The following is a 27,280-nucleotide window of genomic DNA, read 5'->3' on the forward strand; positions in this document are numbered from 1 at the left end:
TTTCTGGTATGCCACAGGGACACTATTTTTGGTACACATCCTTTTTTCAGTGACAGCATTATCTGCTAGCAATAGGATCAACTTCAACAGGTACACTGATCATGCCCAATTCTACTCGGCCACCACTGACTCTAGGACTGTTACTGTAATACTCAACTGCCCATCAGATATCAAGTGCTAGAGTTGAAATCTCCTAAAGCTTTTCATCAGTAAATCCATCAGACACCTCTTGCTAGCAACTATGTGCCATGCTCTGACTCGATCACCCTTTCCTGGCTGCCCACCGACGCTGAATTTCTTGGTGCACAACTTCTATTTGCTGCGGAGCTTTAAAATACCACATCCAACCAGTCAAGCCTACTTCCATCCACATCCAAAAACAATGCCTCATTACTCCTCTCAATCCCTCTGCTGTAACCCTCATCAAGACTGATCTCAAATAGTCTCACAGCTAATCCAGATCTCTGCAGCCCAAGTCTTCTCCCATAAACAGTCCATCACCTGTCCTCAGCAAATTCCACTGGCTCCCTGTGGGCCAAATTAATTTAAAGATCATTTCAATCTAATTGCCAAAATATTCTTTTGCATATAACATATATGCAGTGTTTCTTTCTTCTGTATTTCTCACATGAGCTGTGCTAGACTAAACTATATCTTTTGCAATTTCCAAATTGATTTATTTGAAGTTAGAACTCCTTAGATCTCTTTACTAGATTTGAATAACTTATGACATTTTCCTCCACCCCAAAATTCCTTCACTTCCGGATTAATGTTTCCAATGACACCATTTTGTATGGGAATGCTATCAAGTGTAAACTGGCGTAGACTTTGAGATTATCTGTCAAAAAGACAGCGAACAAGACATATTGAATGTAAAATCAGAAAATCGTGAAAGTGCCCAACATGTTCTTCAGTACCTGAAAAGCTGGGCTCCTTCGATCACAAGTCATCAAAACTGAAAGATCGCACCTGAAAGATTAACCTATTTTTCTCTTTCAGATGTTGACCAACCTGTTGTACAAGTCAAGCATGTTCTGGTTTTATTTCATATGATACTATGGTTAATACTGTTAAATAAGTTTAAAGCTATTATATACCTTTAACCCCAATCCATTTGAGCTATTATTCCTCAAGTGTGAAAAATGGAAAATTTCCAGTGTGATCCAAAACAGATTATAGCAATGGTATCATAAAAATGTCTGAAAATCAAAAATGTGTTAAGCAGTATAGTATGGGGGTGGACATGTTTGATTATAATAAAATTATCCCACAAGAATATTTTAACGACATTTCTGGAAGATCTTACCATCCCCATGATCATTAGAGATCCATAGCTGCAATGCAAACAGCTACAGGTAGGCTATCCTTTATCCGAAAACCTCGGGACCAGCCGTGTTTCGGTTTTCGGAAAATTTCGGATTTCAGAAGGTATTTTATAAGACTGGGAAATTTGTCGGGGGTGGGGGTCGGCGGGGGGTCGGGGTCGTGCGCACGACTTACGCTGAACGAAAAAACCTTCGGTTTTTAGAGGGTTTCGGTTTTTGGAAGTTCGGATAAAGGGTAGTCTACCTGTAGTTGTTTCCATGTATAATTCAAAGATTTGATTTGAGGGAATCTTTCAAGCACCTCCAACTACAGGCCGTCTGGTAAGTAAGCTTGGTTTAGGATTTTGTATTAATTTATAATTAAAAGCCACACGAATCAAATAGCAAAACACCCCATAAGAACCACAGTATATAGAAATTTAAAAAATCCTTTTGCAGATATAATCAAATAGGAAAAAAAAAAATTGTGCTCGAGGATCAAAATTGAGTGACTAATGGTTCCAACATGTTACAAATTGGATCTGTGAAATGAGTCACAATAAATCACATTAGTGGCTTGTTAACCGAAATGGAAATTTGATTTACTAATTTAGCAGATGGAGGATCTCTGTCCCAGCATTGCAACCATTCTCAAATAGTGACATTCAAAAGTTCCATTTGGTGCATTTCATAACTCTGAGCCAATTAGCCTTCATAAAATGTTACGCATAAAATTCTAGCAGCTTAAAAGTTATAAATCCATCAAGATAAATTAAAGTCTGTTAACCTCATCATTCATTTACAAATAAGAATATTTGGATTGTCAAATATACACTATTCATACAGACTACATTGTACAGCCCATGAGATATGATTTTTACAGAACCATTTCCATTTTAAATAAGTGTAATAAAATGTACTTCCTGTTTAAAAACACTTTTATTCACCCATGCACCAATAGAAATAAAATGCTGAAGATGAACAGAAAGTTCTCTCAGCAACGCCTAATGAGTAGAGGTCCCAAACCAGTTAAAAGCTATTGTTACGTTCAGAGCACAACTTGGGCCAAACCAAGAATTTATATTGCTCTGCAAGAGGTCATGGCATGCTGCACAGTCTTAATCGATTCCATTTGTATTCCTATTTTTGAAAGCATTCTTACCTTCAGTCATTTATTTACATAAAATACAATCTGCAGTCCTTTCGCTGAATTAATGTATTGGATAAATATTGTATCCAATGGGTTTCTAATTTACGTTCTCCAGGATACAAAAGGATTACGAGCATCTTAATCAAAAAACTAATCACCCAATGAATTAAGTAAGAAGAAGAGGAACCATCATATAATCTACTGCAATAAACTACAAATTTAAAGTAATTTGATTTGGCCAAACTGAGGTTTTCATGAAGTTATGGACAGACTTAACGTGAATATTTCTATAAGAAAGACTGCTGATGAATACAATCACAGGTTTAAAATCACCTCAGAAGGAAACAAATCACAAGATTGAATTCCTGAAACATATCCCCCATCGTGAGGACCTCATCCTCACCAATCTACCTGTCGCAGATGCATCTGTCCATGACAGCATTGCTCGCAGTGACCACCGCACAGTCATTCTGGAAATGAAGTCCCATCTTCACACCGAGGACACCCTCCATCGTGTTGTGTGGCATTAACGCAGTGTTAAATGGGATAGATTCAGAACAGAACAGATCTAGCAGCTCAAAATTGGCATCCATGAGGCGCTTTGGGCCATCAGCAGCAGCAGAATTGTATTCCATCACAGGACATATCCCTCACTCTACTGTTACCATCAAGCCAGAGGACCAACCCTGGTTCAATAAGGAGTGTAGAAGAGCATGCCAGGAGCAGCACCAGGCGTACCTAAAAATGCAGTGCCAACCTGGGGATGCTGTAACACAGGACTACATGCATGCTAAAAAGCAGAAGCAGCATGCTATAGACAGAGCTAAGCCATCCCACAATCAACGGATCAGATCAAAGCTCTGCAGTCCTACCATATCCAGTCATGAATGGTGGTGGACCATTAAACAACTAACGATAGCAGGAGGCTCCATGAATATCTCCATCCTCAATGAAGGTGGAGCCCAGCACGTGAGTGCAAAAGACAAAGCTGAAGCGTTTGCAACCATCTTCAGCCAGAAGTCTCGAGTGGATGATCCATATCAGCCTCCTCCTGAGGTCCCCACCACCACAGAAGCCAGTCTTCAGCCAATTCGATTCACTCCACATGATATCAAGAAACGGCTGAGCGCACTGGATACAGCAAAGGCTATGGGCCCCGACAACTGTCGTGCTTAAGACTTGTGCTCCAGAACTAGTCGCGCCTCTAGCCAAGCTGTTCCAGTACAGCTATAACACTGGCATCTATCAGACAATGTGGAAAACTGCCCAGGTATGTCCTACCCACAAAAAGCAGGACAAATCCAATCCAGCCAATTACCGCCACATCAGTCTACTCTCAGTCATCAGCAAAGTGATGGAAGGTGTGGTCGACAGTGCTATCAAGCGGCACTTACTCACCAATAACCTGCTCACTGATGCCCAGTTTGGGTTCAGCTAGAACCACTCGGTTCCAGACCTCATTACAGCCTTGGTCCAAACATGGACAAAAGAGCTGAATTCCAGAGGCGAGAGTGAATGCCCTTGACATCAAGGCAACATTTGACCGAGCGTGGCATCAAGGAGCCCTAGTACTTCATTGGCTGTAAAGTGCTTTGAGACATCTGGTGGTCGTGAAAGGCGCTATATAAATGCAAGTCTTTCTTTCGTAGTAAAACTGAAGTCAATGGGAATCAGGGGGAAAACTCTCAACTGGCTGGAGTCATACCTAGCACCAAGGAAGATGGTTGTGGTGGTTGGAGGTCAATCATCACAGACCCAGGACATTACCTCAGAGCAGTGTCCTAGGCCCAACCATCTTCAGCTGCTTCGTCAATGACCGTCCCTCCATCATAAGGTCAGAAATGGGGATGTTCGCTGATGACTGCAGAGTGTTCAGTGCCATTCGCAATTCCTCAGATAATGAAGCCGTCCATGCCCGCATGCAACAAGACCTGGATGACCTGCAGTGTGTACCATCCACAAGATGCACTGCAGCAACTCATCAAGACTCCTTCGACAGCACCTCCCAAACCCGCGACCTCTACCACCTAGAAGGACAAGGGCAGCAGGCACATGGGAACACCACCACCTCCAAGTCACACACCATCCTGACTTGGAAGTATATTGCTGTGTCAAAATCCTGGAACTCCCTCCCTAATAGCACTGTGGGAGTACCTTCACCACACAGACTGCAGCGGTTCAAGGCGGCGGCTCACCAGCACCTTCTCAAGGGCAACTAGGGATGGGCAATAAATGCGGGCCTTGCCAGCGACGTCCACATCCCATGAACGAATATTTTAAAAAAAATACTTCCAGGTTCCTTTCCTCTCCACCCAACACAACATTTTTGTACCCAGGCAAATCAGTTGTTGCTTGCACTGGTATTTCCCCATAAGTATTATAAACCATCAATCTGCACTCTCTAGAATATTGCTAATCTGCAATCAGGAATCCAAGTACCAGTTTACTTCAGCAGGAGCTCATTAGAAGCGCCACAGTAACTAAGCATGATTAATAATGCGGTTTAAAAATGGGCCATGCTGCTCAAATACCATGGATTGGAATTTTAGCAATTAGAGTGCATTGATAAGTGTGGGCACTTTTTCTAAACAAACTTGCAAGGTTGCAATCACTGTACCGCATACTGCTGGGTACAAACAGCTTCAGGCTGCAGGCAAGTGGTGATACAGACGTAGTCTATTCTGTACATGCAAAAGTGCAATCACGGCTCACAGCAGGAAAACTGCATCAACAATGCCACATTAATTCATGTAATAATTTCTTCTTAAATTGAAGGTCACTATCAGCTAACACCGTAATCAACATTTCCCTTGAATTGAAACAGCAGAAACCTAAAAATAAAAAATCATCCTGTTAAACAAATTTGATTAACTATTTTAAAATTTAAGTAAGTCGTGAGCAACCGGCCAGAAGTCAGTTATCCATGGTCACTTAAATTTAGGAAAAAACAGAATACAAGTGTTTATGGATAAAGATCAGATTTATTTACTAACATTTGTAACAATTTATACAATTGAGTGAATTGCACAAAGTAAAGCAAGGTGCCAATTGAATTTTTATTTATATAATGACTTTCATTGATATAACACCTTTAATGTTAAAGAAAAATTCCACAGAGAAAAGGAGTGGGCACTAAGCCTTTGCGTGAGGATTAGGACTGTTTTAATTGGACCAAAAAAGGTGGCACTTTGTAACCCAGTGTCACTGGGATATAAATCAGCACAAGTGGCTCCTCAATCTGAAGAGGGCACCACTAATAAAACACACACAACATATTCAAGGACCTCAGAGAAGACGACTTTAGTGATTGAACATAAACCATAAGAAATAGGAGCACGAGTAGGCCATATGGCCCCTCGAGCCTGCTCCACCATTCAATGAGATCATGTCTGATCGACCTCAACTCCACTTTCCTGCCCGTTCTCCATATCCCTTGATTCCCCTAGAGTCCAAAAATCTATCTATCTCGGCGTTGAAGATACTCAGACTCAGCATCCACAGCCCTCTGGGGCAGAGAATTCCAAAGATTCACAACCCTCTGAGGGAAGAAATTCCTCCTCATCTCAGTCTTAAATGGCCTACCCCTTATCCTGAGACTATGTCCCCTAGTTCTAGATACTCCAGCCAGGGGAAACAACCTCTCAGCATCTACCCTGTCAATCCCCTTCAGAATCTTGTAAGTTTTAATGAGATCACCTCTCATTCTTCTAAACTCTAGAGAGTATAGGCCCATTCTGCACAATCTCTCATCATAGGACAGCCCTCTCATCCCAGGAATCAATCTAGTGAACCTTCGTTGCACCGCCTCCAAGGCAAGTATATCATTCCTTAGATGACACCAAAACTGTGCACCAGGTGTGGTCTCACCAAGGCCCTGTACAATTTGTAGCAAGACTTCCTTACTCTTATACACCAACCCCCTTGCAATAAAGGCCAACATGCCATTTGCCTTCCTTATTGCTTGCTGTACTTGCATGCTAGCTTTCTGTATTTCTTGCACGAGGACACCCAAATCTCTCTGAACAACATTTAAGTTTCTCACCATTTAAAAAATATTCTGGTTTTCTACTCTTCCTACCAAAGTGAATAACCTTAAATTTCCCTACATTATACCCCATCTGCCACCTTACTGCCCACTCACTTAGTCTATCTATATCCCTTTGCAGACTCTGTGTTCTCCTCACAGCTTACTGTCCCACCTAGCTTTGTATTGTCAGCAAACTTAGATACAGTACACTCGGTCCCTTCATCTACAATAATGGAAGGCAATAGATAGGTCACGGATGGGCTTTTTGATGGGGGGGGGGGGGTGGCAATGGTCACACTTTTGAACTGAATGACAGTGGCTGAAAGAGGAGGCTTTAAACAATGCCAACAAGCATTGGGGCTGGCAAAAGTAGTTGCGTGGTCAGGAATTTTACTGGGGGGTGGGGGAAAGAGAGAGAAAAAGGGGGAAAGGAGAAGGGTTTCATAAGAGACAAGTAGGAGGGGAAAGGAAATGAGAGAGGAGGCAAAGTTAGAAGGATTAAGATAAGTGCAGGCTCAGGAGGTAGTTGGTACAGCAGCTGGGGGGGGGGTGGAAAGGAGGAGAAACCCAAAGTAAACAATCTCAATCTTACAAAGCCCACAGAATAGCACAGACAAGAATGGCTTGGGGTTTGAGAACACAGTTAAAGGAAGAAAAGGAATTGTGAATTGTTCTTGTCCTCGAGGCTGAGCCTGCAGTAATGGGAGGATTTGGGAATGCAGCAATGTTGTACTGGACTTCATAACTATCTGTTTATCAGGTGTGAACAATCTCTACTGCTTTCAAAAGGTGGGAACTGTAACAGGGGGGTTGTGATGAGTGACTTTGTAGAAGAGGGCATCGCAGGCAGAAGTGAGGGAGGAGTTTAGCAGGTCAAAGCTGCAGCAAATGCACAAGCCGAATTAACAGCAAGTCAGCTACGCAATTTTTAGCTGCATCAGGCAATTGACACCGCGCGACTGAGGTTAGTGGTTGGGATTAGAAACTGCTTTGGGGGTTATGCTTCAACTGTATAATACACTAGTTAGGCTTCAACTCGAGTACTGTGTGCAGTTCTGGTCACATTACAGGAAAGATGTGATTGCACTAGAGAGGGTACAGAGGAGATTTACAAGGATGTTGCCGGGAGTAGAGAATCTTAGCTATGAGGAAAGACTGGATAGGCTGGGTTTATTTTCCTTGGAACAGAGGAGGTTGAGGGGAGACCTTATTGAGGTGTAAAAAATTATGAGGGGCCTAGATAAAGTGGATAGAAAGAACCTATTTCTCTTAGCAGAGGGGTCAAAAACCAGGGGGCACAGATTAAACCTTCCACCAATTACTTTAAGAGGGGATTTGAGGAGAAATTTCTTCACCCAGAGGGTTGTGGGGGTCTGGAACTCACTGCCTGAAAGGGTGGTAGAGGCAGAAACCCTAACCCCATTTAAAAAGTACTTGGCTGTGCACTTGGGATGCTCTAACTTGCAGGGCTATGGACCTGGGAAGTGGGATTAGGCTGGATAGCTCTTTGTTGGCCAGCACCGACAGGATGGGCCGAAATGGCCTCCTTCTGTGTTGTAACTTTCTATGATTCCATTACCAACACTGTCGTCACCAGGCACGTCCATATAAACCAAAGGAGGGAATATTCGGCAATTTTGGAAAACACGAACGTCATAGGCAATAATTCGAGGCTCTGTTATAAAAGAAGCTGACAGAGGGCTGGCAGTTCAGGTCTTTCACTGCAGAACACTAACCTATCGATTAAACTACAACCCATTACAATCTGGTGCGGTAGAAAACACATTTCAAAAAAAGTCCAGGAATTGCTTGGTGATTTGCTTAAAGAGGCAAAAGTTATGTTGATTAGTGCCTTGCGTTTTCATCTGTATGTATGTAAGTAATCTACTTGTGGGCTGCACATCACCGCAGCGTTTTGTTTCGTCAATTGAATGAAAAATAAAAAATAAATCACCTTCAGGTAACTTTCTGAACAGTTCAATCAGAGACCAGCGACTACGGTCACTTGCTGGTTGCATAAAATCGTTTACTTGTTAACAGAAGAAACGCTTCTATATTTTTTTTTACAGTTTTTACTTTCACTGCAGCAAAATGGCGGCAAAAAATAAGCTCCTGCCTACTCAAACATCTTATTGTTTTACCTCGATTCAAGAGGAGAGCGAAGAGGGCGGGGAATCTGGAATTGTTAAACGGGCAGTATTGTTGTACCATTTCGCGCTAACACTGTGGAGCTACCTGGCTCTTCGGAACAAGACCGAAATAAAATATCACCAAAAGAAGTGAAAAGAAAAAGCCGCAACAGCCTTCTTCTGCCTGTTTAGAAACTCGCGCGGTCCCCAATAATTACTCAGGAATCTGCAACAACAACAACAAACATCGTTTTTTTTTATATATGTGCGTACAAAATGTGTGTGAATATTTTAATCCCTTATTCCACCCCCCCACACACACAAATGAAAGCTCTCTGTGGAGCAGTTAGATTAGTTCTGGGACTGACCTTTCCGTTAAACAGCGACACGCGCGCACCCGTTAAACCGACGCGCTTCAAAGGCGCCGCCGGCCGACCGGCTGCTCTCGCGCAGGGAACAGGACGCCAGCTACCTCAGCGGCCGCCGCTCGGCCTGTTTTTATTGGGGCCTTTCGCAATGCCCGGCAGGAAACTGCGCCGCTTCTTTCCCCTCTGCGAGCGTTTGAACTCGTTCAATTTAAACGGGGGAAAATTTAGTCATGCGGATTAAAACCAGATTAAGCAACAGGTAATACCAAGCAAAAACAAAGTGTTACTAGATTGCCAGTCGGACTGGTGTGGAATTGTTTTTCACTATGGGTACCTGTATTAATATTGTTGATTTTTCTGTAAAATTGACCACTGCATTTGTACTGTTAATCCTAAAGCTGTTTCTTTAAGGCTTTGTCTTATTGTGGTTAATGAATGTAATGGATTTATCATGTAATTGATGAGTTGTAACAAGTACTACCATATTTAATTAAATATGTTTGACTCAAAAACAAACCAGATTAAGAATACCAGCCGTTACGGAAACTTGCACATGAAACCCTATTGTAAACTGTTGGGGGGCGGGAACCTTTTCAACGGCTTAAACTGCCGCGGGCTTTGAAAGGCAAAGCTAACAGGTTAACTAGGTGAGAGGCGAATACGTTTCCTTTTGTTTTTTTTTGTATGATTTGGGTGTTTGTGCCCCTTTTAAAAAGGGTGGGGAGAGGGCACTTTTGTTGGATTAATTTGGGTTGATGAGACCCAGTGTCCAATTAATAAAGAGCAGAAAGAGGCGAATCTAGTCTGAATGTAATACTATACAGGAAACTTTCGATTTACCGGCACCTAAATAACCGGAAATTTCGGTTAACCGGCAAAATTCAGGAGTAGGTTCAGGTAACTTTTATTACTTGCCTTCCTCCATCTGTTGCTGTGCAAGGGTGTGGCTGCAGCTGTTGCTAAGCTACAGAGACGCTTGCAACTTGTGGCCATTGTTCTGAAGCTGTTGCTAAGCAACAGGGTTTGTTGCTTTATACGGAGCTCTCGGCTCCGTATCTTTTACTATAGCTTTCGGTTATCTGGAATTTTTAATGAACCGGCACCTCGTCGGTCCCGTCCGTGACGGATAAAAAAAAGTTTCCTGTATATAGTCCAATAGAAAGGGGAGGGAGAAAGAGAAAAAACATACGTACAACAGCAAAATACTGCAGATGCTGGAAATCCGAAAAAACATACTGTAATTTGAAATAAAATCAAAATGCACAGTAAATTGAGTAGTTGAGGTGAATAGCATAGATGCATTTAAGGGGAAGCTAGATAAACACATGAGGGAGAAAGGAATAGTTGATGGGGCTAGATGAATTAGGATGGTGGAGGCTCATGTGGAGTATAAACACCAGCATAGACCTGTTGGGCCGAATGGCCTGTTTCTGTGCTGTACGTTCTCTGTAAATCAGTCAACATTTAGGAGGAAATGACAGTTGAGAATGAATAACTATATCAATCACAGGCAGTTGGTTAATGGATTGAATGAGCTACAAAATGCTTAACAGAAAATTAAGATGGTGCTGTATATCAGTGAGATGATGGAAAGACATAAAAAAGGGACAGACTCATGCGGAGGGGAGTGGGCAGGTCGGGGGACCTCCTCGTAGGACTGCTCCTGGGTCTGGCCAAAGTGACCACCAACTGGTCCAGGCAGCGGGCGGTCGAAGGGGGAGTTCGGCCCGACTGCCTGCCTCTCTTCTGTGGCCACGTTCGCGCCCGCGTGGCCCTGGAGATGGAGCACGTGGTGTCCGCCGGTACGCTCGAGGCCTTCCGCGACCGGAGGGACTGGAGCTCATAATAACCCCGCCCCCCCGCACCAAATTTTTAATTTAATTTATTAAGTTTCTTTTAATGTTTTAAGTTAAGCTACAGTTTTTGTTTGTTTGTGTGCACTAAAAGAAAAAAAAGGACAAAGGAATGTGCAGTTAGGGTTGCAATGTTTCAATATCCCAGGATGCATCAGTACCATTTAGTTAACTAAATTGCCAGAATTAGAAACAGGAATTGCTAGACAAAGAAAAGACCAAGATCCATCTAGTTCGCCTTCTACCACCCTGGCAGTCGCATGCTACAACAACACTAATGGCCTCCATGGCCTCACCCCTCTCTATCTCTATAACCTGCTCCAGCCCTACAACCCTCTGAGATATCTGCGCTCCTCCAATTCTGGCCTCTTTCGCATCCCTGATTTTAATCGCTTCACCATTGGCGGCCGTGCCTTCAACTGCCGAGGACCTAAACTCTGGAATTCCCTCCCTAAACTTCTCCGCCTCTCTATCAATGTTCCGTCTAAGGTGCGTGGCCGCTCACCAGCTGTTGCCGCTGGTAAAGATATTGCGCATGTGCAGCCTCGCAGCAAATTTAAAGGGACCGCGCACAAAAAAATTAGAGGGAACGTTGCTCTCTACCTCTCTTTTGTCCCTTAAGACACTCCTTAAAACTTACCTTTTTGACCAAGCTTTTGGTCATCTGCCCGAATATCCCCTTCTATGTCTCTCTGTCAGATTTTGTTTGATAATGCTCCTGTGAAGCACCTTGGGACGTTTTACTACGTTAAAGGCACTATATTAAATGCAAGTTCTTACTGTTGTTGACTAATCACATTCAGTCTCTATCAATTAGTCTACAACAGACCCAGGCATGAGGTGAGGATAATCCCCATTGATGGAAAGCTTTGGGAACTATAGGTGCAAAGTCTCCTGTTTGTCCCAAGCATGCTACACTTATATAGTCATGTCTCAAATTACTCATATACTGTATTTCAAAATATTTTATGAAATAAATCTATCTAATTCGCATTTGAATGAGTCACCACTATCTGCTTCCACCATCTCCGCAGGGAGCCTGTTCCATAGATTTACCACTTGCTCACTGAAATAATGCTTCCCTAGATTGGTTTTGTGTTTACCCCTCTTCAAGCGTAGGCCGTGTCCTCTGGTTCTACTCTTCTGAACAAGATAAAACAGCTTCTCATGGTTGCTGTTATCTTGTCCCTTTTTGAATCCTAGAAACAGAAATCGTATCACCTCTCAACCTCTTTTTCAGAGAGAACATGCCTAATTTACATAATAGCTTGTCATAATCCAATCCCTCTATCCCCGCAGTCATTCTGGTTGCCCCCTTCTGTATCCTTTCAATAGCTGCAATATCTTTTATGCACTGCGGCGACCAGAACTGCACACAGTATTCTAAGTGTGGTCACACCAATGATTTATAAAGTGGCGGGATTATCTCACTATTTTGGCTCAGTATTGACCTTTGAAATCATCCCAGTGTCTGATTTGCTTTAATAACTGCCACCGAGCATTGTTGTGATAGCTTCAACCAGGTCCCCCAGTTCTCGTTCATTTTCCATGCACATTATTTCCTTTCCATTTAAGTAAAAGTCTCTTCCTAGATCGTTTGTCCCCATATGAAGCTTTGGGATTTCTTTATATTAAATTTCATCTGCCACCTGGCTGCATAATTCCTAAGTATATTCAAATACTCCTGTAGCTTATCCTGTTCAGATTTGCAGTCTACCACCTTCAGTGGCTTTGTATCATCTTCAAATTTAGCCACTGTGCTTGTGACCCTAGCTGCAGATAGTTTATATAGACATTAAACAAAAGAGGTCATAAGAAGGTCCCAAAACAGATCTCTGTGGAACCCCACTGGTAATATTTTCCCAGGCTGATGACAGTTGCTTTAGCACCACCCTCTGGGTTCTTTCAGTCAATCATTTACGTATCCATTGTAAAATATTTCTACTGATTTCTGCTTTCTTTATTTTCAGTAGCAGCTTTTCCAGAGGCCTTTGGGGTTGGATGATGAGGGGGAGCAGCCAAGAAGACAGGAAAGAGTAGGACCATCTGAGAGAAGAGGTCATACCCACAGCGGGTCTTCAGGGAGCACATCTCCTAGATGAACTTCACTGCGGAGTAATGTCTCTGATGTCTTCGCTTCACAAAGGAGGCTAACACCAAGCTGTCACCTGCTGCAGGCACAACTGAAGTCTCGAACCAAGACATGGGCAGCACTGCCTGTGGCTGTCAATGTCACCGTGGCCCTTAACTTTTGTGCAACAGGCTCCTTCAAGGCTGCAGCAGATGACATCAGCAACCTCTCCCAGTTTGCAATCCACTGTTGTATCAGGAAGGTCATCGAGGCTCTATGCCAGAAGAAACAGAGCGAAGTAGGACAAGAGAGCTCTAGGCTTCGCCCACATTGCAGGCTTCCCCAGGTTGCAGGGTGCCATAGACTGCACCCATATTCCTTTGCGTGCTCTCCATCACCATCCTGACATCTTTCTGAATAGAATTCCAGTCCCTCAACGTCCAGCTTGTTTGTAGTCACAGGCAGTGCATCATGCCGGTCTGTGCCCGATGTCCCAGCAGCAGTCATGATTCATCCATGCTGTGCCAGTCTTCTGTGCCGCCTTTATTCCAACCAGGCCGTCAGTCACAGGCTGGCTACTGGGCGACAAGGGGTATCCCCTCCAGATGTGGATCATGAGTCCTGTCAGGAACCCGGGCAGAGCTGCAATGGTAACCTACAACTGGAGTCATGCTGCCACCAGAAATGTCATTGAGCAGACAGTTATCGTGCTCAAGCAACGCGTTCGCTGCCTGGACCTCCCGGAAGGAACTTTGCAGTACAGCCCTGTATCCAAATTCATGGCTGGGCTCCCCCCACCCACCCTGCCTCGCCCACCATACGCATCCACCGGGAGGAGGTACGCCAGGTTCAAGGGGATCCTGAAGAAAAAGCCTAACTTTTTCTAGCAGTTATTTAGATTGTCATTTGTTCAACGGGGCGCTGTCATTGACTGGTTTCACCTCAGCTGTTGCTGCATCACTTTGAAACTGACTTCATTATTGTTACTGATATTGATCATGGCTCCTGTTGATTTCTGATTTCTCCCTTAGTTCTTCAGGATTTTTGGTGTATTTTTGAGAAACTTGCTTCAAGATTTTCTTTCAAACTGTCTCTTTATAGAATCTTCATTTATATTTATAGAATTTAAGAACCTTATTGACAGTTGGAACAACATGAATTGGAACTTCTCACTACATCTTTTGACCAACCGGCATCGACAACAGACAATATCCTATTTTTATTTCTACCCGATCTCAAGAAACACTTTAATTCATTGTCTCGGCACCTGACATCTATGGGTCATTGACTACATTAACTTTGTCAGAATAACTCAAATATTGCTTTATAATCTATCATTTAATCATGCCTTTGTAACTTAATCCCCGTGTCCATCCACGTGCGTGTTTTAGCTGCCGCTCCGGACCCAAGTTCCATCACTTCTCTCTCTCCCTTTTTCCTCTTTCTTCATTACCCTCCCCTGGCCTTCATGCCTCCTTTTCTTTCTCTGCCGTCATGTAATCTACCATCACTAATTCCTATTCTCCAATACTCATCATTCTTCTTACTTTCCTGCCGCCGCCAAGGCTTGACTCCCTCCTAAATAATTCCACAGCTTCCCTCTGTGCCTCTCTTGGCATCCTTCGAAAGGCTCACCGAGTCACTCGTCGCTGCCTCCTAGCTAGCAGCAACCCAAATTGACCTATCTTATTCTCTCCCCACCCTAAGCGCCTGCTGCAAGCTAATCTCACCAACCTCCTCCCTGTACCCCCCTCCCTGCTCTGCCCCTCTGGACTACGCCAGTAAATTAGGTATGATCGCCCTCTCCGCATTTCCCTTCAAAATGTACCTTCACTTGTAAACAAGGGCCTTGTCATCCATGACCTTATTGTGGACGATCAAATTGACATCATGGCATTGACGGAGACATGGTTGAGGGGTGATGACACCTTTCCCCTAATTGAAGCTTCCCCACCTGGCTGTACTTTCCACCATATTTCACGCCCAAACCACCGTGGTGGTGGTGTAGCCCTTATATCTAACTCACACCTTGGTCTGTCTCCCCATTTCTCCGGCAACTACTCCTCCTTCGAGTATCTCACCTTGTGCCACCCTTCACGTCCCTCTTTTAAAATCCTTATTCTGTACCGCCCACCCAAATACCACACCAATTTTCTCAATGAGATATCTTCTATGCTCTCCTCCCTCTGCCTCTGCACCAAGCGACTTCTCATCCTCAGTGATTTCAACCTCCACCTCAACTCTCTTGCTCCCTCTTCTCCATAACCATCACCGATGAGGCAATCTCCGACCAGTTCCTTATATCACTCTCTATCCACGTTCCCCTTCTCCTTCCTAAGCCCACTTCTTTTTGTATCTGCCCCTGAAAAAAACTCTCCCTGAAGTCCCTTACCACCGCACTTTCTAATTCCCAACTACCTAGCCTTTGGCCTACAATTCTTCATGACATCTCTGCAGCTACTGACTTAATAAATCACACCGACTCCACCACCTTTGATGCCCTTATCCCCACTAAAACATTACAGTCTCTCCCCCGAGTCGTTCCCCTGGTGTACCCCTCATCTCCGCTCCCTTAAGTTGAAGGGACGCAGACTTGAACGTCTTTGGCGGACAACTGGTCTAATCATCCATCACCAGATTTGGCTAGATCATATAACTACCTGCTGTCCATCACTAAAACCACCCATTATTCTAAAATCATTCAGGATGGCAAAAATAATACCAGGCTTCTCTTCACCACTAACCGTCTTCTCAAACCACCCTCCCCTGCCTCCTCCTCTCTCACCTCCAGCAATAAATGTGAGGAGCTCGTGGAATTCTTTGTTAAAAAGATCGACAACATCCGTTCAACTGCTTCTGATTTCAATTCCCTCCCTTCCCCATGCCCACCAAACCTTACTGCCTCTTGGTTTTCCCCCTGCCCTAACCCTAAATTTGCATATTTCTCTCCTATGTCCCCTCTTGCCCTTTCAAAGCTCATCTCGTCAATGAGCCCGACCTCCTGCTCTCTCGACCCTATTCTTACTAAATTGCTGACAACCCAACTTTCTTTCCTGGCTCCCATGTTAGTGGATATTGTTAACGGTTCTCTCTCCTCCGGTATCGTCCCCCTTTCCTTCAAATCTGCCGTCATCACGCCGCTCCTCAAAAAAACAACCCTTGACTCCTCCGTCCTTGCAAACTGCCACTCCATCTCCAATCTCCCTTTCCTCTCCAAAGTTCTTGAACGTGTTGTCACCTCCCAAATCCGTGCCCATCTTTCCCAGAACTCCTTGTTTGAATCCCTCCAATCAGGGTTCTGCCCCGCCACAGTACTGCAACTGCTCTTACCAAGGTCACAAATGACATCTTAATTGACTGCGACAAAGGTAATTATCCCTTCTCGTCCTTCTGGACCTGTCTGCAGCCTTTGACACGGTTGACCACATAATTCGGCTCCAACGCCTCTCCACCATCGTCCAGCTGGATGGCACTGCACTCGCCTGGTTTCACTCCTATCTTTCCATCCGTAACCATAGAATCACCTGCAATGACTTCTCTTCTCGATCCTGCACTGCCATCTCTGGTGTCCCCCAAGGATCTATCCTTGGCCCCCTCCTATTTCTTATCTACATGCTGCCCCTCGGTGACATCATCCGGTAATACGTGAGTTTTTGCATGTACGCTGATGATACCCAGCTCTACCTCTCCTCCACTTCTCTCGAACCCTCTACCGTCTCTATACTATCAGACTGTTTGTCTGACATCCAGCACTGGATGAGTAGAAATTTCCTCCAATTAACTATCGGGAAGACCAAAGCCATTGTCTTCGGTTCACACCACAAACTCCGTTCCCTTTCCACTAATCTCTCTCCCCGGCAACTGTCTAAGGCTGACCAAGTCTGTTCGCAACCTTGGTGTCATATTTGATCACGAATTGAGCTTCCAACCGCCTATCCGTTCTATCACTAAGACTGCCCATTTCCACCTTCGTAATATCGCCTGTCTCTGCCTTTACCTCAACTTATCTGCTGCCGAAACCCTCATCCATGCCTTTATCACCTCTAAACTTGACTATTCCAACGCACTTCTGGCCGGCCTCCCTCGTTCTACCCTCCATAAACTTGAGGTCATCCAAAACTCTGCCGCCCATGTGCTAACTCGCTCCAAGCCCTGCTCACACATCTCCCCTGTGCTTGCTGACCTACATTGGCTCCCAGTGTAGGTCCGATTTTAAAATTCTCATCCTTGTTTTCAAATTCCTCCCTGGTCTCACCCCTCCTTATCTCTGTAATCTCCTCCAGCCCTATAATCCCCCATACCTCTGCGCTCCTCCTATTCTGGCCTTTTGAATATCCCCGATTTTAAATGCGCCACCACTGACGGTCGTGCCTTCAGCTACCTAGGTCCTAAGCTCTGGAATTCCCTCCCTAAATCTCTCCGCCTCTCCACTTCTTTCCTCCTTAAAGCTTACCTCTTCGACCAAGCTTTTGGCCATCTGCCCTAACATCTCCTTATATGGCTCGGTGTCAGATTTTGTTTTTTTTGGATAACACTCCTTTGAAGCTCCTTGGGACATTTTGTTATGGTAAAGGTGCTATATAAATATGTTGTTGTTGTTGTCATATGCTGTCTGGTGCATAACTTTGCCACCATGAGGGACCAGCATTTACCACCACCTGGGCAGCAAGAAGTGCAGCCAGAGGAGAAAGAGGAAGAGCATAAGAATTAGGAGCAGGAGTAGGCCAAACGGCCCCTCGAGCCTGCTGCGCCATTCAATACGATCATGGCTGATCTTCGACCTCAACTCCACTTTCCTGCCCGATCTCCATATCCCTTGATTCCCCTAGAGTCCAAAAATCTGTATATCTCAGCCTTGAATATACTCAGTGACTCAGCATCCACAGCCCTTTGGGGTAGAGAATTCCAAAGAATCACACCCTCAGAGTGAAGAAATTCCTCCTCATCTCAGTCCTAAATGGCTGACCCCTTATCCTGAGACTATGCCTGTTAGTTCTAGACTCCCCAGCCATGGGGAACAACCTCTCAGCATCTACCCTACCCCCCTCAGAAGCACGAGCAGCTTCGACCACTAGTGCTCTTAGCTGTCAGAGAGCAGCACATCCAAGAGCGCTTGACATGATCCATCCCTGCCATCCTCAGTACACCAACACTCCCGCAATCCTTATCACCATCGACCTTACTACTACCATCCGACTATCTTCCTTCAATCCAGCCTTGTAGGTTTTGCCCTCACTTCACTACAAATATTAACACCAACACCAAATCCAGAACAAAAAAAAATGATCCAACAACTCAATTCCATCTGTGTCTAATATTTAACAGGAATAATTAAGAATCAGCACTGTGCAACCCCTTAGTGCCTGTCTTGTGTGCATGTTTACCTAACCCATTGCTCCTATGAAGTTTATCCCCAGTGGCTACAGCTTGGGATGTAGAAGGCTTCTGAGCTTCCATTGAGGATACTTCAGCTGGTCATGGTGGGCAATTTCGAACAGCTCTGGGCCTCGAGGGCTTGGCATTTCATCGTGAGCCAGGGCAGTTTGACCCAGTTGGCGGTGTGGCACTAACAAGGGCACTGGTGGAGTGGGTGGGGGGAGCAGGCATGCTGTCATCCTGAGAGACGACAGCAGGTGCCTTTCCACATCTTTAGCACCTGAAATGAAAGAGAGGCACAAATGTTAACTTTTAGGGTGAAAGGCGAGCAGAGAAAGATGTGTCTGGTGAAAGCAACCGCAGTTTGTCATGCAGAATGTGTACAGTGAAATTGAAGTAAAAAGGGAAACCGAGGATAATGGTGTGAAGAAACCGTGCACAACATCACCTCCAACATTGGCACTCACCATGGCCATTACTCTCCGTCTGCCCGTAATGGCCAGCATGTTTTCTTCCACAGGGAGCGGATGTGCAAGTGGGCTCGGCCTCCTCTAATGACAGCCTCCTGGTGCAAGTTGTTTGAGACCTTCTACTGCAAGAAAGAGGGATTGTGCTAGTGATATCCTTGTGAGGTGTTTAGAGTATGTGCCTGCCATGGTCGAACAGTTTGTATGCTGTGTGTAAGATGTGATGTGTGGGAAGTGAGGGTTGCAATAGTAATAACTCTTTTTACTTCTTATTTTGTTCCACCTCCCAAATAGACACGCACACACAGATAGAGAAAGCAACTTCCAAGCTGATTATTCCTTACCCAGCAGGAGACCAAGGGGTAGAAATTGGTATGTGTTGTGCCTGTTTTTCGGGGCATAAAACGGGCATAATGCATACCAAATTAGCAGTGGGACAGCTTGCACCCAATCTGTGCAGGCACTGGGTCCGCTGCTAAATTTGTCGGGCCTATTTTTAGGCATCCTGGGTGACCATGTAAACAGGTGTTGGGCCCCTGCAATATGTTACTGAAGGACTACTCAACAAAATTTGTTACTAATGAGTGGGGCAGGCGTTGGTCCTGCCCCATGCATGATTCTTCAACGGCCTCTGCAGCTGCCAACTAAAAGTAAGTTTTTATATATATTTTTTTTTAAAACTTTTCAGTGGAGCCAGGAGGAGCAGAAGTGCTCATCCGGACTCCACTGTCCTCACGATCACCCCAACCCGAGTTGCCCACTCCAACCCCCTCCTGGTGAGGCAGGTAGCCCGGAATTGATTGTCATCGGGTAAGGTGTCTGTGGAGGTGAAACCAGGGGCAGATGCTCGCCCTGAATATGTAGATGCAGCCTGAGGACCATTTCCTGGCGCTCCTCGGGCCTCTTGGTTTGGGCACGTGCTACCTCAACAGCACTGAGTTGGGAGTCAAAAATGGACACATGAAAATCTACCCTGAAGTATTTTTCAGAAAGTCCTGTGAGGAAAGCACTCTACAGCAATTCATTAAAATCATGAAAAACAGGCAGGCTCTGCAAATATAAAAGCAAAGTTCCCTCCGCGACACCCTGGTCTACTCTTCAATCACCCTCAACAACCCCTCCCCTTCCCATGCAAGCGCAGGAGATGCAACACCTGCCCTTTCATCTCCTCCCTTTCCACTGTACAGGGCCCCAAACACATCTTCCAGGTGAAACAGCAATTTACTCATGCTTCTTTCAACATAGTATGCTGTATTCACTGCTCTCAATGCGGTCTCCTCTACATTGGGGAGATCACATGCAGTTTGAGTGATTGCTTTACAGAACGCCTCTGTTCAGTCTGCAAGCATGACCCTGAGCTTCCAGTCGCTTGTCATTTTAATTCTCAGCCCCACTCCCACACTGACCTCTCTGTCCTTGGCCTCCTGCACTGTTCTAATTAAGTTTGACGGAAGCTCGAGGAACAGCACCTCATCTTTCAATTCGGCACTTTACAGCCTTCTGGACTCAACATTGAGTTCAACAATTTCAGATCATAACCACTGCTCTCATTTTTTCCAGACAGCTGCTGTTGGTAATGATTCTGCTATTGCCATTTACACTGTCTCTAGACCCATCTTTTGTTTATTTACTTGTCCCATTACCACCCCCTTTTGCCTTGCAACATCATCCCTTTCGTCATTTAATCTCTCCTGTCTTCCAACCTATCACAGATCTTCCCTGTTGTTCCTTCCTCCCCTCCTCCTTTCCCTTCCTCTGTACTTGTTTAAAACATCTCTAACTTTTTCCAGTTCTGACAAAAGGTTATCGAAACATTAACTCAGTTTCTCTCCACAGATCCTGCCTAACCTGCTGAGTATTTCCAGTATTTTCTGTTTTTATGAACCTGTCTGGTTGACCGATTGAAGGATCCCAAATCCATGTTTCCCAGCTGATTCATAAAATAGTTTATTTGCTTTGTATGCTTGTTTCTAGTATTAAGGCTTAAGAATTTGAAGTGGAAACTCAGTCTTCTGTGTTCAGATACAATTCACCTTCGTTCTCATCCTTAAAATCTGGAAAGCTGTGTCCCTACATTTGCTTCTAAGTGAGTACTGTTTCTTGAAAATTATTGCGAACTGGATTAGACAACTCCCCAGGGCAGTTTTCAGAAATGTTAGAAAAGAGATTGAAGATCTTAAGAAAGGAACTGTTTATCAAATACCTTGGTTACCCACTTGACCAAGTTGCAGAGTTCACCATCTTGCAACAGCAATGGTGTTAAGCATTCATCATTTGGAGATGGATATGGTTGTAGAAATCATTACTGCAGCGCATGATAATCATTTGATTATTGGATGCTTGCAAGATTGTATACATAAAAACATAAGAATTAGGAGCAAGAGTAGGCCATACGGCCCCTCAAGCCTGCTCCACCATTCAATAAGATCACAGCTGATCTTTGACCTCAACTCCACTTGCCCACATGATCACCATGGCCCAGTAATTCGGGTCCCAACGCGAGAGTACGCACGGGGTACTCACGCGTGGACCCGATGGAAGTGCCAGTTTCTTGCATGCACAGCGCATGTGTGGGAAAACGGCACTTCCGGTCCTCTGAAAGCAGGGGTTAAGAGGTGAAACGTGTGCGACGTATGAGGCAGCGCGAGCGCGTTGAACTTCCTTTTTTTTGACAGGTTTGCCCGTGCGTGAAGGCCTCCACTTTTTACACATTAAAAAAGCAGACGTAAGGACTTCATTTTAAAAGGTAAGTGGTCAATTAATTAAAATTAGAACATTTTTCCCACAGGTTTATTATTTTTAAATACTTTACAGTAAGGTAAGTGTATTTTTAGCTCCGATTTTTTATTAAAAAATTTTCAAAAATTTAAATTATTGTTTAAAATGGTTATTTAATGTTATTTATAGTTGATTTAAAGAGTGTGATGTTTTAAAAAAATTTATTTTAAGGTTATGTACTGTTTTGGGCGCCCGGAGTTTTCATGAGTTTGACAGGTCTTATGTCAAACTCATGAATGGACTTTTCCCTCCTCCGATTGGTTGCCCAGTGCTCACGTGATCCCAGCCGACGCATCGCACTAAGTACGCCGCTGGGTCACGCAAGCACAGCGCGCCGGGAGCTGAACCGGGCCACAGAGAGGAAATCCACGCAGGCCCAGGCTTCAACTGTCGGCGCGCAATGTAAGTGTAGGTCGGGGGCTTGCACCCGCGGGAAGCCCCCGACATGAATTTCTGGGCCATTATCCCTTGATTCCCCTAGAGTCCAAAAATCTATCTATCTCAGCCTTGAATATACTCAACGATTCAGCATCCACAGCCCGTGGAGTACAGCATTCCAAAGATTCACAACCCTCAGTGAGGAAATTCCTCCTCATCTCAGTGTTAAATGGCCGACCCCTTATCCTGAGACTATGCCCCCTAGCTCTAGACTCTCCAGCCAGGGGATACAACCTCTCAGCATCTACCCTGTCAATCCCCTTCAGAATCTTGTATGTTTCAATGAGATTTCCTCTCATTCTTCTAAACTCCAGAGTGTATAGGCCCAATCTACTCAATCTCTCCTCATAGGGCAACCCTCTCATCCCAGGGATCAATCTAGTGAACGTTCATTGAACCGCCTCTAAGGCAAATATATCCTTCCTCAGATAAGGAGACCAAAACTGTGCACAGTACTCCAGGTGTGGGCTCATCAAAGCCATGAACAATTGTAGTAAGACTTCCTTACTCTTGTACCCCAACTCCCTTGCATTAAAGGCCAACATGCCATTTGCCTTCCTAATTGCTTGCTGTACCTGCATGTTAACTTTCTGTGTTTCCTGTATGAGGACACCTAAATCTCTCTGAACCCCAACATTTAATAGTTTCTCACCATTTAAAAACATTCTGTTTTTCTATTCTTACTACCAATTTAAATAACCTCATATTTCCCCACATTATACTCTATCTGCCACCTTATTGCTCACTCACTTAACCTGTCTATATCCCTTTTCAGGCTCTGTGTCCTCCTCACAGCTTACTGTCCCACCTAGCTTTGTATTGTCAGCAAACTTGGATACATTGCACTCGGTCCCTTCATCTAAGTTAATATAGATTGTAAATAGCTGAGGCCCAAGCACTGATCCTTGCAGCACCCCACTAATTACAGCCTGCCAACCTAAAATGATCCGTTTATCCCTACTCTCTGTTTTCTGTCCATTAACCACTCCTCTATCCATGCTAATATATTACCCCCAACCCCATGAGCCCTTATCTTGCGTAACAACCTTTTATGTGGCACCTTATCGAATACCTTTTGGAAATCCAAATATACTACATCCACTGATTCCCCTTTAGCTACCCTACTAGTTACATCCCCAAAAAATGTGAATAAATTTGTTAAACACGACCTCCCTTTCATAAAACCATGTTGACTACCTAATCATATTATGGTTTTCTAAGTGCCCTGTTACCACTTCCTTAATAATGGATTCCAGCATTTTAAATGGTGCATAAAAATGTAAATCAGTCCTGTAGCATATCTCATACGACTGGGAATAAAAGGGAAAGGTTCCTAAAAACGATTGCTTCTCTAGGGTTGGCTTAGAGCCATAATCCAACATGTCCAATTGCACAAACTTTTTACCCTTAGTAGGACAACACAGAAAACAAGGGGCATCCAAATTGATTTAACCATAATAAATGAGCTTTTAAAAAAGTAAAGATCCAATAAGCAGATGGAACTTTGAATGTTGTGTAGACAGTGTATCTTGCAGTACGCACCATTCATAAAACTCTTTCAATACACTCATTTGTATTTTAAACATGGCGTTGCGTTTTGAAATTTTTACACTCAGTATTTTCTACTACTCTCATAAGCAGATCTCATGTCCCTTATGAACCAGAATGGGCCTTTACCTGCCCAATATCTAGGTCAATGTAGTGAGATCTAGGTATCGAACAGAAAACCCTAGTCATTGTATTTCAGCTTGCTGGACTATGTCACATGCCACCTCATCTTTGGTAACCAGAAGAATATGTGTTCAGGCCACAAACCACTAGACAAATTTATTGAACATTAAAGCAGCTATGCTCAGTACAAACAGCATATTTAGAGTAATTCCAAAATTTACTAATCTCCTTAATCTCAGCAACAACAACTTGCATTTATATAGCATCTTTAACGTAGTAAAATGTCCCAAGGCACCTCACAGGAGCGTTATCAAACAAAATTTGACACCGAGCCACATGAGATATTAGGACAGGTGACCAAAAACTTGGCCAGAGAGGTAGGTTTTAACGGAGGAGAGGCTGAGGGAGGGAATTCCAGGGTCTAGGGCCCAAGCACCTGAATGCATGGCCGCCAATGGTGGAGTGATTGAAATTGGATTACGCAAGAGGCCAGAATTGGAGGAGCGTAGGGCAATGTTCCCTCTTATTTTTTTGGCGCCACATGGCCTCTTTAAGGTGCTGCGCAGCCCATTCAAAATACCGCACATGCACGGTTTTTGTATTGAAAAGCCGGCTGCGCGGGTTCCCTGGAGCGCTGCGCGGCCATGGAGCATTGGCGGAGAGATATTGGAGGGTTGTAGAGCTGGAGGAGGTTATAAAGATAGGGAGGGGCATGTCCATTTAACCATTTGCGAAAGAGAGGAGTGGCTGCTGTACCATTTATTTTCCCACAGAATTGGTTCTCTGCAAGTCTGTTGATGTATTCCTTCAAAATCGGGATAAAGAAATGTTGGGAAGGATAGCTGACCGAGCTCACACTCAGGAACCTAATGAGTGCGGTGTCTCTGGAGTCTGTGCTTGAACCACCTTCTGTGTCCTGTATACATAACTAACCTGGAATCAAAGTCCCAATGCAAGCTAGTCAAATTTATAAATGATGCTAAACTGGGTTGCAGGAGGGAAAACTGTAGACTTAGAGGAGGCAGACTAGATCTTCCACCAAAGGTTGCTCGTTAGTACTTGACATGTACTTGTCTAATGGCATGAAGGACCCCCTACCAGCGCTATTTAAAGGGATCACGAACTACTTACAGTTTAGTTGCTGGATTATTTCTTCTGGCTGTTGCTGTAGTTCTACCCGTGTTTGATGGTTTTCCATACTTGTTTAAAGTTTCAATAGTCTACAAGGAGTGGTCTGGCTGGTGCTGAGGTACGTTTTTTGGTGACTTAAAGGCTTGTGCACAAACAAGTTGCTTCCAGACATGGGTGGCCTAGTAGGGCTTCCTTTGACATTGAGCATGACTGGGAGAATGATCAGAGGCCACACAGAGCAGGACAAGCTGCTAGAAGAGGGAGGAGGGAGCGAAGGGCTCTCGGCAATGCCCCTTCCCATAATGGCCAGCACTGTCTCCTCCATGGGGGTTAAAACATGCAGGTGTGCCTCTTCCCCCCCCCCCCCAATAATTCCTGCTGCCTCCTGTTGTATGCCACCTTCTCCTGTTTGTCAGTGAATGTCGTGCGATATGTTTGGGTGATGTGGCTGTCATAGTTGAACAGATGCCTGTGTGTGCAAGCTGTGAGATGTGGGTGCAAGGCTCGTAACAGTGCTAAGTGTGTGAGGGTGAGGTAAAGCAGATTAATGTAAGGTATGAGTCCTGATTGATAGAGATTGTTGGTCGGTGAGTGATGGGGGTGTAGTGAATTGAGCAGTGGATAAGGCTAGTGGTACAGTGGGTAGGATATGGCATTTGAAGATGTACTCCTGACCTTGACAACTCGTGTGAGACCATTAAACATATTTCTGCACTGCATCCAGGTCCTTGGGGCTACATTCCTCACATTGAACTCCACCTATATCTCTTGCCACTGCCTTCTGAGCATGAGTCTGGAGGGCCTCTGCTCCCTGAGGATACAGGACATTTCTCCTTTACACCTCTTCCACTAAGACCTCCAGTGCAGTGTCCGAAAACCTTGGTGCAAGCTCTCTCCCATGGTCAGCCATTGTTGAATCTTTCACAGCACAATATTCAGAATGATCGCAGCACCACCAGCGGCCACAATGCACCTCCCCTTTAGGGGGTGCAGGCTAGCTATGAGTTGTGCAGGCTAGCTTTAAGCAGTGCTAGGCACTCATGATTGCTGCATGCAGCAAATCAACAGCGCGGGGAGCACTGGCTGCACACAGCAATCATGGAAATGAGCCAGCAGCACAAAGTTGCCGTCCTGTCTGTAGTGCAATCAACGGGCGCAGGTTCCCACTTTCGAGGGTTATCCAATTTAACCCTTGATGTTTTTGGCATGACATTCAGAGAAGTCAGAGAGGTTTCAGACGGATAGAATGTTCTTGATCGAGAGAAAAGTTACAGGAGTTCAGAGAAACTTTAAAGTTTAGGAACTCTACTAACCAGAGATGCTGGAAATCTGAAATAGAAACAGAAAATGCTGTAAATACTCAGTATCTGTGGAGAAACAATGTTTCTCGCTCCACAGATGCTGAGTGTTTCCAACATTTTCTGTTTTTATTAAATAAGATAATTGTATCACTTGTATGTAAGAATTAAGTTTCTGAGAACAGAAGTAAGGTTTGTTCTATTAAGAGAGAACAGACATCAGCTGGAGGATGAGATACTGCAATGACAAACAAATATTAATTGTACCGATGTCCTGGAGGCAAGCAAAAGCACGTGAGAGGGAGATGAGACAACCAATTTTTCTATGCAGACTCAGAAGGATGTATGTTATTGTTTAAGCTTCTGGAATCATTGCTAAAGCTGTGAGCTTATCAGTAATAAGAGCCCAGCTGATACTTTTATTCTGATACACCAGAACTGCCTGTGCAACCTCACAGTTTGCTATCTCTACCTAAATAAATTGTGTGCTCTTCATGTTTGATGTTATAATCCTGCTAACTTTATTATCATAAGGGTGTCAATAAAGAAATGTTAGTTCATCATTTCATGGTCTAACATCATTTTTGATGATTTTGGCAAGAAGCGGTTAACTTGTTCACTCACATATAGTTTATATATTGCTAGTATATATTTTAGGCCAGTTAAAATAAGATGGTTCAAGTGAGCCATATTTAGTAATTCCCTAGATGCGGCCAGTTAATCCTCAGGCAGTTCTTTGACAAGGAATTAAGGTGAAAGGGTTAAGGATTTGTCTCGAGGGTCTTTGATTAATATTCCTTACGAGGTCTATGGGTTTACCAATGCGAGTGTTGTTACAGCTGCATCTGGAGTACTGCATACTGTCTGGTTCTCGTGACATAAATGGGCCGCCCATTTAATAAGCCAGGGTTCTTCAGCCTCAAAAACAAATTTCCATTGTGGAGCTTATAGATCTATTCGATACTTAACAGAATAAATGATGTAGGCCCAAAATAAGACTTTTAGATATGGCATACAGCAGTACAAGAAGACACAAGTTCAGTGTTGTGAAGGGCAGATTTAAGACTTATGTCAGAAAGGATTTATTTATACACAGGGTAATCAACAGCTGAAACAGGTGGTCAGGAAGGATGTCTGGGACCAGAACATGATGCAGTAATGGAAAGATTATGATATTCTGGAAGGATGAGATAAAATGGGCTGAAGGGCCTTCTTTATT

General features: G+C 44.2%; 1 protein-coding gene and 1 long non-coding RNA gene across 8 annotated transcripts in view; one reads left to right on the forward strand and one right to left on the reverse strand.

Annotated features, from left to right (window-relative positions):
- LOC147122334 (bromodomain-containing protein 3-like) overlaps window positions 1-27,280 on the reverse strand; it is a 215,899-nt gene that overhangs the window by 179,628 nt on the left and 8,991 nt on the right. For 4 of the 7 annotated variants that reach the window (XM_085983352.1, XM_085983351.1, XM_085983348.1 and 1 more), the window contains exon 1: window positions 8,979-9,096. The exons of 1 other annotated variant lie outside the window; for it this stretch is intronic. The gene's annotated coding sequence lies outside the window, so the exon portion shown is untranslated. Of the gene's footprint in view, window positions 1-8,622; window positions 8,744-8,978; window positions 9,097-27,280 lie in introns of those variants that run through there. 2 more of the 7 variants (XM_085983355.1, XM_085983349.1) reach the window with 2 other exon arrangements.
- Window positions 9,148-26,627, forward strand: LOC147122335 (uncharacterized). The gene is made up of 2 exons (XR_015077733.1): window positions 9,148-9,237; window positions 12,802-26,627. It is a non-coding gene; the product is annotated as an uncharacterized LOC147122335 (long non-coding RNA).

This window comes from Somniosus microcephalus, chromosome 3, assembly GCF_052327205.1.
Source record: "Somniosus microcephalus isolate GS21.2 chromosome 3, FLI_Smic_1.0, whole genome shotgun sequence".
Taxonomy (NCBI): Eukaryota; Metazoa; Chordata; class Chondrichthyes; order Squaliformes; family Somniosidae; genus Somniosus; species Somniosus microcephalus.